The sequence below is a fragment of the Argopecten irradians genome, chromosome 12 (genome assembly GCF_041381155.1).
Source record: "Argopecten irradians isolate NY chromosome 12, Ai_NY, whole genome shotgun sequence".
Classification (NCBI taxonomy): Eukaryota; Metazoa; Mollusca; class Bivalvia; order Pectinida; family Pectinidae; genus Argopecten; species Argopecten irradians.
Window position 1 is genome coordinate 157,448 of NC_091145.1, and position 13,901 is coordinate 171,348.

At 33.9% G+C, this 13,901-nt stretch overlaps 1 pseudogene; it reads left to right on the forward strand.

Annotated features, from left to right (window-relative positions):
* Positions 1 to 601: 601 nt before the first annotated feature.
* LOC138304706 (uncharacterized) lies at positions 602 to 2,367 on the forward strand (annotated as a pseudogene).
* Positions 2,368 to 13,901: the final 11,534 nt, after the last annotated feature.

Consider the following 13,901-nt stretch of genomic DNA (forward strand, 5'->3'; position numbering starts at 1 on the left):
CGTTTCGCATCATCCTTCGCCACTGTGATATACATGCGTATACGTATAAAGTCGATGTTTCTAATTTGCTTTTGAAAAAAAAAAAAAACATGTTTTCAAAAGCTATTAAAATAGGCAGAAACACACATATCAGATTTTTATAAATCCTTGCATCTCTGTCTCACTTCATCTGATAAGCTGAACATGTTTCTGTTGTATTTTTGGTTTTTTTTTTATTATTATTATTATTTTTCAATAAAGATATTATTAACAGGTTACATTATCGTTTGACATCGATATTTTAACTAAATCTTTTGGTATGTTATGCAATCATGGTTCTGTATATCTACTTTTCTGTTTGACCCCCTTTTTTGGTACCTCGAACCACAGAAATAATAATAAACACCACCATGTCGCAGTAAGGTGGCACAATCATTACCCGCGAAAAAGTCCACGTGGTATGTAATGGCGGTAAGCTTTGGGGGGCATATGATTGGATTAAGCGGTAAATAAACAGTCACGTGGACATTGTTATGGGTCTGGAACCACGAGGTCGTTAGTTTTCTTCACTGACAGCGGTTGGAATTTGGTAACGAGTGGCTCTCTAGGGATTATCCCCAAAATGATCGCGACTGAAATGGAAACACCGAGTCATTTAGGATTCGGGGAAAGGCCTAAACGAATGAGACCTTGATCCCAAAATGTCGACAATATGTATGCGAAGAACGGGGTGTCGCATCGTTCGCTGGATAATCGAAGGCGTTATCGCCGTTTTGATTAAATATCGTGGATTACGACGGAGGTGTAAACTTGCAGCGTTTGTGGTAAGTCAGGTCACCGATGTTTGTTTTGTTTTTGTTTGTAGAACTAAAAAGTAACTCTAAAAATTACCCCACTTTTACTGAAATTATGATAATCACTAGTTTCGGAAAATATCACGCGCCGACAGTGAAAGCCAGGGAGGTGAAAGTTATGGTTACTCGAATGAAAGTTATGAATGAAATCAAATGATGCATTGCTTTATGGTCTATTTTAGAATACACGGCCTATAAGCTAAGATTGTAATTTCCTTCGTGCTGATCATGGTGAGAAAATTTTATTCTTTCATACTAAATCATGCTGGGAACAGAGTAGTAGCTTGATAAATGTGCGTACATATACTTCATGGTATTATGTAACTAATAAGATGCAATGTCTATTTTTAGCTGTGCTCCGTAAACACCCGTGGGGCGTCGTTCCCGCATGAGTAAACATAACGGTACTGTGTACTTTGTTGGCAGCACGTGCCAGTCAGCTCGACCTGATGTAGTATTTATAAAAAAAATCTGACGTAAACAATCACACTTTAACATATTTTGGCGGACTTAAATATATTTTCTGGAAACCGTTTCGAATATGAAAGAATATTGACATTTTTCATGTTTTCAAAAAAAAAGTTATAAATTGCTGTGTGAAATAATGCAGAATCGAGAATCATATTGATTAATACAATATATAATGTAGATCATTCTATTTTATACATGCATATGTTACAATAAAATATTTCAATATCAAATATACACACTGAGTAAAATAGAATGAATTATGATCGATATAAAAAGTCAAAATTAGTTTACTCTAGCTGTATCGTAAAACAACAACCCTACTGTATGGGCCTTTAAGATAGATATATATATCTTGTTAGATGAATAAGTCCATTGCATGATTGTTGATGAAAATAAAAAAATAATCACATATGTAAAATTTAAAATAAATAATAATTATTGGATGTGATATAAAGAGGATGATGATGACAAATGAAGCCTGTTTAAAACACTTGATAAAAAAACAACAAAAACAAGAACAATATTTTCCTACATATTATAATAGTATACAATAGGAGTTTACCAAAAATATTTTCAAGGTATATACATCTGTATACCTGATACTTTTTGATGGCGAAGTAATTAAAATACTGTTTGATATAACTAAATGTAGTATGACAATATCTATTACTTAATACATGCTTAATTTGTTTTGGATTTCTTGCTGCAGGTAAACTGTACAAAGAGCAGGGTTTGTTTTGTGAAACCACCTGTCGAGGAGCACACAATTTACTGGGATCTATTTACCATGCGACAAAAACCAGGACCCGAGGTCCTTTCCATCCAGGCGGCGCGCTAGATCATGTCCCTTACCCTTCACGGCGACGCAGTCCAGGATAGCAGTATTCTATCCATCTCATTCATCTCCTGGTCACACTAATAAGCACCCAAAACGACAAGCGTCCCTGGAGGATGCGCCCCACCTTGCCAACATCATCGCCAGAGAAAGAAACGGAGGCCTCGAACACCGAAGAAAAATCCATCCAACATTTCACCACCTGAAGAGATGAAGAAATCATATTGATGTGTGAACTTGAAAAATTTACTTCCGAAGAGAACAGTTTCATTAAGAGAAATCCTTAAAAATTACAATTTTGAAGGAAAACAATGAAAGAAATCTGTGAAGAGGACTCTCTCCCAGTTTACCTGGTGTGTGTGGCATGCTGTGTTGTCCAAGACGGATGGCTTCCTGAGTTATGTCCCTTTCTAGCGGACTTTCTGCATTGAGTATATATGGGTTGATATATATACTGTGCATTTCACTACTGTGAAGAACAACAAGATGTGTTTTTAAAGATTTGTATATGATTAAAAAAATGTTCATTTGTATTTGCTGCAGATATATATGACGTAACACAGGTTGGGTTACTTATTTGCATTCATTGTGATCATTCATTTAGTTAGATACTGGACATCGCTTTGTAAATTCAATTTTGAAAGTTTTTGATAACATTTAAACCTACTGAAATTATATAATATGAAATATCATTGAAATCGTGATGTCCATATGACAGTGTTGAATGATGTGAACCCTGACCTTTCACATGAGACTCCTATGGTTACCTGTACTAGTACTGTCTCCCATTAGCAACAACTCTGTGTACCTACGGTAATTTTGTCTCTGATTTATATCTCTTTGACAGAGTTTGCAGTGTTTCATATTTGAGGTTAATGTTACAAAATTTTGTTAATTAGAAAACATTATCTATTGGAATGAATATAAGGATTTTCAAAAACTTACGGACATTTTGAAAGAACTAACTGACAAAATGGCCTAAGTTTAGCCCCAAATCTGAATCACTGGAGTTGGCATGTGGTAGTCACAGTTAAGAAAGTCAGTGGTTTCAAAGATCTTATATTTTGGTTGATCTAGATCTATTGTTGAAATCTTTAATTGCAATATTCAAATTTGTTAAATCGTATATAAATATATAATTTTGCCAGATATGTGTTCGACAGGACATATATATCCCTGCCTTGTTTTTTCTATTGGTAATTTTGTTCCAATTATGTACAACTGGTGCTTATCATGTATTTTTACTAAAGATTTTGTTGAAAGTTTCTTTGTTAGATACACAAAGATGTGCATGCAGATAACATTTTATTAACGGTAAACACAATTTTTTCATTCATTCTTAAGATGACATTATGTATATATGTGGATAATTGTTTATCATACATACATGTAAAACCATTTTTTATTTTAGTGTGCAATTGTGTTAATCTGATTTTCGTGTAATATCATGATCACTGAGGAAAGAGAAACTGGGAGATTTATTATCACTGCAAAAGTGTGTGTCAAACAAATTTAATACGGGAGTTTTGAGATCCCAAAAACGATGCGAGTAAAGTACAATTTTTACCGTCGATAAGTCCCCACAATCCGGTGATTATGACGTCATCATTTGTCATGAGTTTAGTGACGTCATAATCACCAGAAGGTGTGGGACTAATCAACGCTAAATTGTACTTCAACCCACGTCGTTTTAGGATCTCGTAAACTCCTGTATTGATCAGTTTACTAAATTCATCAATAGGTGTAATTCTTAATCAGTTTAAAACCATCAGTACAAACAGGTTTAGATTTACTGTATTATAATTAAACCATACAGTTTATTAGAATTATAATACTTTAGAGAGCCATATGATCTGACTTATCTGAATCACAAAGTTAAGTTGTTGGTATCACTATGAAAATATACAAAATTATGTTGACACCAAAATAAGTCGGTTTAAATGGTCACAGTTTTTGATGGTCATGATATCACGAACACAAAAAGGATGAGAGAACTATACTGTATTAGTTTGTTTTCTGTTTTCTCTACATGTGCTTAGAACCAAATTTTGTTACTTAAAGGAGAAAAGGAATTGTCTTATTTCAGCTTTGCAGATTCATTATATTTTATAATTAACTTCATTAGGATTGGTGAGAATTTGAGCAGGAGTGCTGTATATATGTGATATTCATGAACTCTAGTTGTTTTTTTTTTTTGACGACAAGCTTAAATAGTCTGTTGAATTTTAAAGATCATTTTAATTAATAAGCTTTCTCAAGAGATGTGAAATGAAAGTTTTCACTGGTACAAAATGTATTATTTTTTACTTTAGGGACGGTGTGAGTATACATACACATTTTATAATAATGTAGATATGAATTTGTGATAAACATGTGTGATTAAAAGGAAAATTGTGTGTTTATGTATATATATGTGATAATGCTTTTACAGACCAAGACTAATCAGCAATTTATGTAGGATTTTTAAGGCAAGTCCAGAAGACTAATTTTCAAAACTTGATGAGTCCCAATACAAAGAAATATACTAGGGTTCTCAAAATTTTGGTGAGTTCCCCAGGAGGAAAGTCATGAGTCCAGGACTCGTCTAGGCGAGTCCCGTAAAATCACTGGACTAATGTATTTAACCAATGTATTTTTTGAAGATTAGATGAATCTAATGTTTCCCATCATCAATTAATTCTCATGAAGACTCGGATATCAAATGTTCATTATTTTTCACAATTTTTCTTTGATAATAATTCAAACAAATAATTAACAACAGAACAAACAAACAAAGGGAGATGAGATTTCAATGTATACTTATAAAAAATTTGGTACAGGAATGTGTAAAATATCTATTTGTATTTTACTTTCCATTTAAAAAAAATTCAATGAATTCTACTTGTAACATCAAATGTAGATATTTCATCTTTGCATTATAATCTATCCTCAAAGCTTTAAGGTCAGATTAGAATCATGCAAGATGGAAATTTAAACCTTAAAATAGCATTCCTTCTTTTTTGAATAATGGTCTTTGGGTTCAGAATATGGTACCTCCTTTCTTATAAATTTTTCAAGCACCCTGGATGCTAATTATTGCAAATACGGTAAATGGGAAAAACATATGCATGGGGAGATTAATTTGATTTACAACTTCATGCATTGTGCTTATGATCAATACAAAATATTGTTTATATTCAGTTGAAGTTTTATTTGATCTTACAGTATACATGTATTATCCATCGGTGTCCCTTTATTTCAATTTTCTCTCATATACTTATTACGTGCATACTTATACAGTTGCACCCAAGACTTCTGACATTAAACAAAACACTAAAATTAAAGCAACTTTTTTCAGTGTTGTGTTTTAAAGTGTCGGATGTCTTGGCTGCATCAATTTCATACAATAATTCAATTACTAATGATAAAAAAAAGTTCATAAGTATCATTTATTTTGCCCTTTCATCTGTATTTTACAGGTTGATTTATGTTGTTTGTTGGGTTTTTTTTTGCATTCTCATCTGTAAATATTCATTGTTGTTTAGTTGAATTCATTGAAATCTTATTTTCACTTGTTAATCATCATTTCCACATTATTTCCATATTAAGTTTTTTGTTTGAATGTGTTATGGACGTTGTTTTTCTGTTTAAGTTACTTGATTCATATTTTTTGCACATAATTACACTGCCTAGTAATTAGATGCTTGAATTGTAAAATTATTTTGATTTTTACAAACCAACTACATTGAGTTAACAAGTTATTGAAGATTTTATTTTATTGTTTTCTATTGTACCCAAGTCACGGTGTAGTGAGATCAATTTACAGTTTGTTTGGTATCACAGACATTAGTAAGTACATGTATAAGATCGTTCAAATCATAGATTTAGGCCTACATTAATACAGATTTAGGATAGACCAATCATACATTATACAGATTTAGGATAGACCAACCATACATTATACAGATTTATTACAGACCAACCATACATTATACAGATTTAATACATGCCAACCATACATTATACAAATTTAATACATGCCAACCATACATTTATACAAATTTAAACACAGACCAACCATACATTATACATTTATTTACAGACCAAACACATACATTATACATTACAGACCAAACATACTCATTATACAGATTTAACACAGGCCAATCATTACATTATACAGAATTTAACACAGGCCAACCATACATTATACAGATTTAGGATAGACCAACCATACATTATACAGATTAAATACAGACCAACCATACATTATACAGATTTATTACAGACCAACCAAACATTATACAGATTTAGTACAGGCCAATCATACATTATACAGATTTAACACAGGCCAACCATACATTATACAGATTAAACACAGACCAACCATACATTATACAGATTTAGGATAGACCAACCATACATTATACAGATTAAATACAGACCAGCCATACATTATAGAGATTTAGGATAGACCAACCATACATTATAGAGATTTAGGAGACCAACCATACATTATTACAGATTTAGGATAGACCAACCATACATTATACAGATTTAGGATAGACCAACCATACATTATGCAAGATTTATACACAGACACAACCATACATATACAGATGTTAGGGATAGACCCAACCATACATTATACAGATTTAGGATAGACCACCCATACATTATAGAGATTTAGGATAGACCAACCATACATTTATAGAGATTTAGGATAGACCAACCATACATTATACAGATTTAGGATAGACCAACCATACATTATACAGATTTAAGGATAGACCAAACATACATTATACAGATTTAATACATGCCAACCATACATTATACAAATTTAACACAGACCAACCATACATTATACAGATTTAACACAGACCAGCCATACATTATACAGATTTATTACAGACCAAACATACATTATACAGATTTAACACAGACCAAACATACATTATACAGATTTATTACAGACCAAACATACATTATACAGATTTAACACAGGCCAATCATACATTATACAGATTTAGTACAGGCCAATCATACATTATACAGATTTAACACAGGCCAACCATACATTATACAGATTAAACACAAACCAACCATACATATATACAGATTTAGGATAGACCAACCATACATTATACAGATTAAATACAGACCAGCCCATACATTATAGAGATTTACTAGATCCATACCATACATTATACGAGATTTTAGGATTAGACCAACCATACATTATACAGATTTAGGATAGACCAACCATACATTATACAGATTTAGGATAGACCAACCATTATGCGATTTGATAACACAGACCAACCACATACATTATACAGATTTAGATATTAAGACCAACCATACACAGATTTAGGGACCAACCATACATTATACAGATTTATTAGACCAACCATACATTATACATTTTTAGGATAGACCAACCATACGAGATTTAGGATAGACCAAACCATACATTAATACAGATTAAAAATACAGGACCAACCATACATTATACAGGATAGACCAACCATACATTATACAGATTTAAATAGTACTGGCCCATACATTATAGAGATTTAGGATAGACCAACATTATACAGATTTAGACCAGGGCCAACCATACATTATACAGATTTAGGATACAGACCAACCATACATTATACAGATTTAGGATAGACCAACCATACATTATTAAATACAGACAGCCATTTTATTTAGGATAGACCAACCCTTTATACAGTTTTATAGACAACAGATTTAGGATTTAGACACAGACCAACCATACATATATGCAGATTTAGGACACAGACCAACCATACATCTATACAGATTTAGGAATAGACCAAACCATACATTATACAGATTTAGGATAGACCAACCGATACATTATACAGATTTAGGATAGGACCAACCATTACATTAATACAGATTTTAGGATAGACCAACCATACATTATACAGATTTAGTACATAATCAGACATACATTATACAGATTTAGTACAGACCAATCATACATTATACAGATTAACACAGGCCAATCATACATTATACAGATTTAAAACACAGGCCAATCATACATTGTACAGATTTTATTACATATCAGGCATACATTAGCACAAATTTTGTTACCGACATATAGCATAGAGCCAATGTACACTGATTTAGCATGCACCATGAATGATCAAGATATGTTGAATTCACACACAAAATTGTGCTGCTTGGATACAAACTGTTGTATATTTCTTTAAGTTTGGTTGTTTTCATTGCATGCTTGTATACAGATATACTTAATGGTAGAACCAACTTGTATCTGTAACCATGGAAACGTAAATGTTGCTAGGTAAGCGTTGAGCTTGTTGGTTGTAACCATGGGACTATGACTGTTGCTAGGTAAGCTTGTATAGGTTGTTTGTTGTTATGGAAATATGATTGTTGCTAGGCAAGGCCTAGTAGCTTGTTTGTTATGGATTCTTGCATAATGTTCAATTGAAGTGATAACATGATTTTTGTCTGTAGATTTTGTCTGACATGATTTTGTCCTGACATGATTGTGGTCGACATGATTTTTGGCTGAAGATTTTGTTTGACACAATTTTGTCTGAAGATTTCGTCTGTATGAAAGTGATAACCAAGCATTTACTGTGCGTACATATATCTATGTTTATAAATTGTTTTATGAAAGAAATATATTTTTACAAATGACATCGCCTTGTTCCTCTTTATTTTTAGCTCATTTGTGGCCCATTTGCGTAAAAGGTGAATTAGCAATTATATTTTCTCATTTGCTACAAAACCTATATTTATCGTTTCTGTCAAAATCACATAAAAATTCCTACGCATGATTTACATGTGGTACTTTGTCTGTGTAGGTAAAGAATGGAATTCCAAGAATCTTATAAAATTTTATGAAGTTCGTACCAAAGATGATTAATCTTGATTTGAAAATTTTCGTTAAACTTATAATCTTTTGAACAACCTTAGCTATGGTCCACAGGACCATGGTGAATGTCATACCATACGATGTCTAATGGTCTGTAACTGATGCCTGCCCCATGTAGGTTTCTGTATATTGTGACCGGGTGGTGTGTGTTTTGCTTGGTGTCTTTCGGCGGCATGCGTCAGTGATGTAGCACTATAAAAAGGACAAGAGTTCCACAATTTAAATGAAAGATACAACACAAATATACTAGGCAGTCTCCCAAAACGCACACCACACACTTCATACAAGCTGATAGCTACGCGTATACACCACCCCATGCATGGGATGTCGATCTTACATAATCCTGGCTGTTTAATACGAACGTTAATTTATCAAACAAACAAATGTAGTTTTCTAGAGAGGTAATGGTAGAAACTAATCAGACTACCAACCCACTCCTGATACCCTAGAGAAGGGGTAGATATCACATCATTCGTTTGATAATCTCAGGCACTAACCACTTGCTATTGGTCTAGAGATATGGTGGCATAAAGTTTTTGTGTTTCTTTTGCTCTCTTGATGGCGTTATGCATTGGCATTGAAAGTATGTACCTGAGAGTTCAAGGATGAGAGAACTGGGATTGGGAACGATGGTTTCACTACTAGTAGTTTGCTCTTGTCAGTGACATATGACCTGGATGATTGGCAGCATCCCTTTAGGTACGAATTATGCGCTATGCATAGCGCTTTGGCATTTGAAAGCATCGCGCCTGGAGTGTCAAGGATGAGAACTTGAGGGTGGAACTTATTGGTTTCTACTAATGGTTTGTACCCTGTCTTGTGAAATCGGCGCTATAGCATAGCGCTTTGGGCATTGAAAGTAGCCCCTGGAGTTGTCAAGGATGAGAACTTGAGGTGGGACTATTGGTTTCACTAATGGTTTTTTGTTCCCTGTCGGTGAAATCGTGCGCTAAGCTCATAGCGCTTGGGCATTGAAAGTAGCCCCTGGAGTGTCAAGAAGAGAACTTGAGGTGGGACTATTGGTTTCACTAATGGTTTGGGGTCCCTGTCGGTGTGAAATCGCGCATAAGCATAGCGCTTGACATTGAAAGTAGCCCCTGGAGTGTCAAGGATGAGATCTGGAGTGGGACGATTGGTTTGCCCTTTTTAGTGAAATATGATTAGATGATAGCAGCATGCTTCAGTGCAATAGCACTTATACGCAGCGTCCCGCATCCATAATTTTCAAGGGGGTTACTATCACTGTCGGTATATTCATGCATTACTTGTCCAGTGCCCGTACTGTTGTGGACAAAATTGCATATTACATACAAGGACCTACTTTCTGACCTTGGCTTACAATTGCTCCATTTTCAATTCATTCAACCAAATAGATACACAGAGAAACAAGGATGAACCTTTAGGTAGACAATCACATTTACCGGGTATAAATACCGCGCCCAAAACTAACCTACTAATTTGATACTCTATGTAACGGGTGTTTTTGATCCCCCCTGACCTCTTCATCTTGAACCCAACATTAAAATCTCCTCTTTTATAAAATAGTTCTTTTTTCTGAAATGTCAGTATTGTGTTCATACTATCAAAGAATCCGGTTTTATGGTCAACTGTATTAATCAACGATTTGTTAACCTCATTTTAAGTATCCTTTATAACAAACACGGTTCTTTTTATAGGCCTATGTTATTGTTACGGAGAATTTGGACGCTATCATTTCCGGAACAAAAGGTTCGTAAGAAGTTACAGGTCTCGTTCACTGCGGTTAAGCGTGACACAGAAAGTGGGCGTGTCTATCTGCCACGCCCCACCTTAGGGGATAAATACATTCCTACTAAGTACATAAGGACAGACACTGATCCGATATAAACTGACATTAAGCTCATTTAACGGAAATGCCTGGTCAACTTAACGACACGGTCACACTGAGTGATCACAGACTTATACTTGTACGTTTGGTTATGGGAAGTGATAAATCATTATTATTATATTCTTCTTTGTATAAATATACAAAAAAATTCGTTATAAACAAATTTTATTTTAAAATCAAAAATATTCAATGTCTTTTTATTGCTTTCGAGCAAGAGAGAGGTAAAGCTAACGGGACTGTTACAATCATTGTTTGTCCCTGTTACTAATCTGAAATGTCCCGTTGAAAGAGTTTTTATCTCATTGAAAAGTCTATTTTGTGTTTCAAACAAAAGTGTCATGGCATATCGCATTTCACAAAGAAACTAACGGTTCTCCTATTGAAACACTCTGACATCCAGGGGCGTAGCTTGCTCTTTAAAAAAAAGCCCGGGCTTAGCACATAAAAAAATCCTCAGTATGGGTTACTCATTGTCTTGTAAAGTTAAAACATCTATGTAGATCAGGTCAAAGTCTTGAATGTAAATTAAAATCAAAGTAAAATAACCTAAACGTTTACGTAGAATGATTTTATCTAAAAATTAATAATACTGAAATATACGTTTATGCGTTAATATGCATCTTCTAAGACACAAGATGGCTTGGTTCAATATTAAAACGAAAGACACGCAAAGTTCAAAGGACGACAGATGAAATATCGAAAGTGACACCTCGCAAATTATAGTGACACAGAGTAGATTCTACTTAGATAGTCCGCTAAAACCTGCTTATATTATTAGGCTTTTTAATTTATTTTTTTGCCAAATATAAAGTCTATATATTTAGACCCAAAAAAACTTATATACTATATAGGCAGGCTTAGCGGAAAAGATTCTATTTAGTAAATGCACAATCTACTGACACATACTCTTGTTGGAGCGATACATTGTATAGAGAATGTTAAAACTTCCCGTCAAGAAAGACTTTAAGAAGACAAATACTATTTTTTTTCAATCAGTGCGACTTTTATGCCTTACAATATGAGGCGCTGTTTTTTATATTCATTCATTTTTTTCACATATATGTATAATTCGATTTTTACACATTAAAAAAATTCGATAACGTAAGAAAGTTCCGTCAATCTATCATCAAATCCCATTAGAGTCACTCAAGATACATGCAGGACATTATCATAGATTTTCAATACAACATAAATTTTTAAGTACTAAAACATTAACACATTTTAATTATATTGTTTACAGGTACGAAAACATCTTCCTCATACCTTTGATTTTAATAAATACGTCAGTTTAGTAAAATACCAAGCATCCAATCAAATATCATTTTCGGTGCTAAACATTTCCTTGAAAAACGATTTTCCGTCGGGGGTCTTCGCCCCCCTGAACAACCACTAACCAGGGCGCTGCCCTTGGACCCGCTGGGGGCCGTAGGCGGCCCCCAGACCCCTCGCCTCGCCTGGCTTGCACATGTAAAAGGACTCTAGCTGACGCCCCTGGACATCAAATTCTGTTAGCACGGTCAGATTCTTTCCTGGCAAAGTAAGTTCCTGATTCTTCGTGATTGGGCCTATCTTTTGTCTATATTTGACAATTTTTACCCAAACACATGGACTTATCCGCTGCACTCGGATAGATTTTATCAAAGCGTATCCTGTCTATTAAACACATACATGGTGTCCCATAAATCAGGTAGTTACACTTTCAAAATATCATTTACTTTTGACACATACATGAGCAAATACATTGCAATTAAACGATTTAAATAATGTATTTTATAGTATATAGAAAATAATTTGATTCTGCTGAGCAACAACCCATGGGCGTGACGCTCATAATGAACGTCATTCACTATCTATAAGATATTGAACATCGTCTCAAAGAGCACAATTATACAGGCACTGCAGAAAATGTTTATATACCTTTTTCTTCTCTCTTTGTCACACAATAGTGTTTAGTCATGTGATTGCTCAAGCCTTTTATGAAACTCAAAATTCTTTTCTGAGTGAGTTTTGCAACCGTAACATAAAGGAGAAAAATTACGATCCACCAATCCTCCCACAAAACGTTGTTCACAATGCATTAATTAGTGCATTCAAAAAAAAAGAACAAAATCATTCATAAACACAGAGTGTTCAAAATGTTGCTTCAACTATTTAAATACAAATCGTCATTTAGAACAACTTATAATCTTAAAATGCATACTTATTGGTGATATAGTGTTACTAAGATTACACAACCTAGATTTGTTAGGTTTAACAACAAACTACATGAAATGACCATGATTGCAGGCTTTATTGGAGAAGAACTCCTTGGTTACTTTAACTTGCAGTAAATATACACTAAAGATTCTGACTTTGGTAAGTGTAACAATAATTTGATGGGATACCCTGGAATATATTAAAAGAAATAATAATAAAAATAATGCCAGGTAATCTGCTTAGGTTACATGTATAATGGTTTGATCCATGCGCCCAATTTCGAAAAATATCTAGCTGAAACTATAATGCGATGTGTTTAAACATAATTTCAAATTAATTATCTCGCTTGTTTCGAGCTTGTAGTTTCTTTTCTAGCCCTCCATACAGATTGCAAACGGATCATAATTTCTATTATATTAGCCTATGAAGGATCCACATCTGCTTTATCTTATAATATTACCTACCCTGTCGCCGTAAACAATTATGGCAGCGATTCATTGTACTTGTATAGGGCTAGTCTTTCTATGTTTTTCACTTGTCGACTGTCGAGCACCATTCCCTTGTGACATGTTAAAATTACCAAAACCAATGACCAAAATGACATCCGTGACTACTAAATAATACAGGACTAAAGAGCGCCTTAGGTCATTCCTCCGATTCAAGGGCTACCTCTAAACATATCTGTGTAAGTCAGGAGCTTATAATAACTCGGTAATGTATACTTTCACAGGTGGAACAGGAACAGATTCAGAGGGATTTACTCAATAATAACAAAGT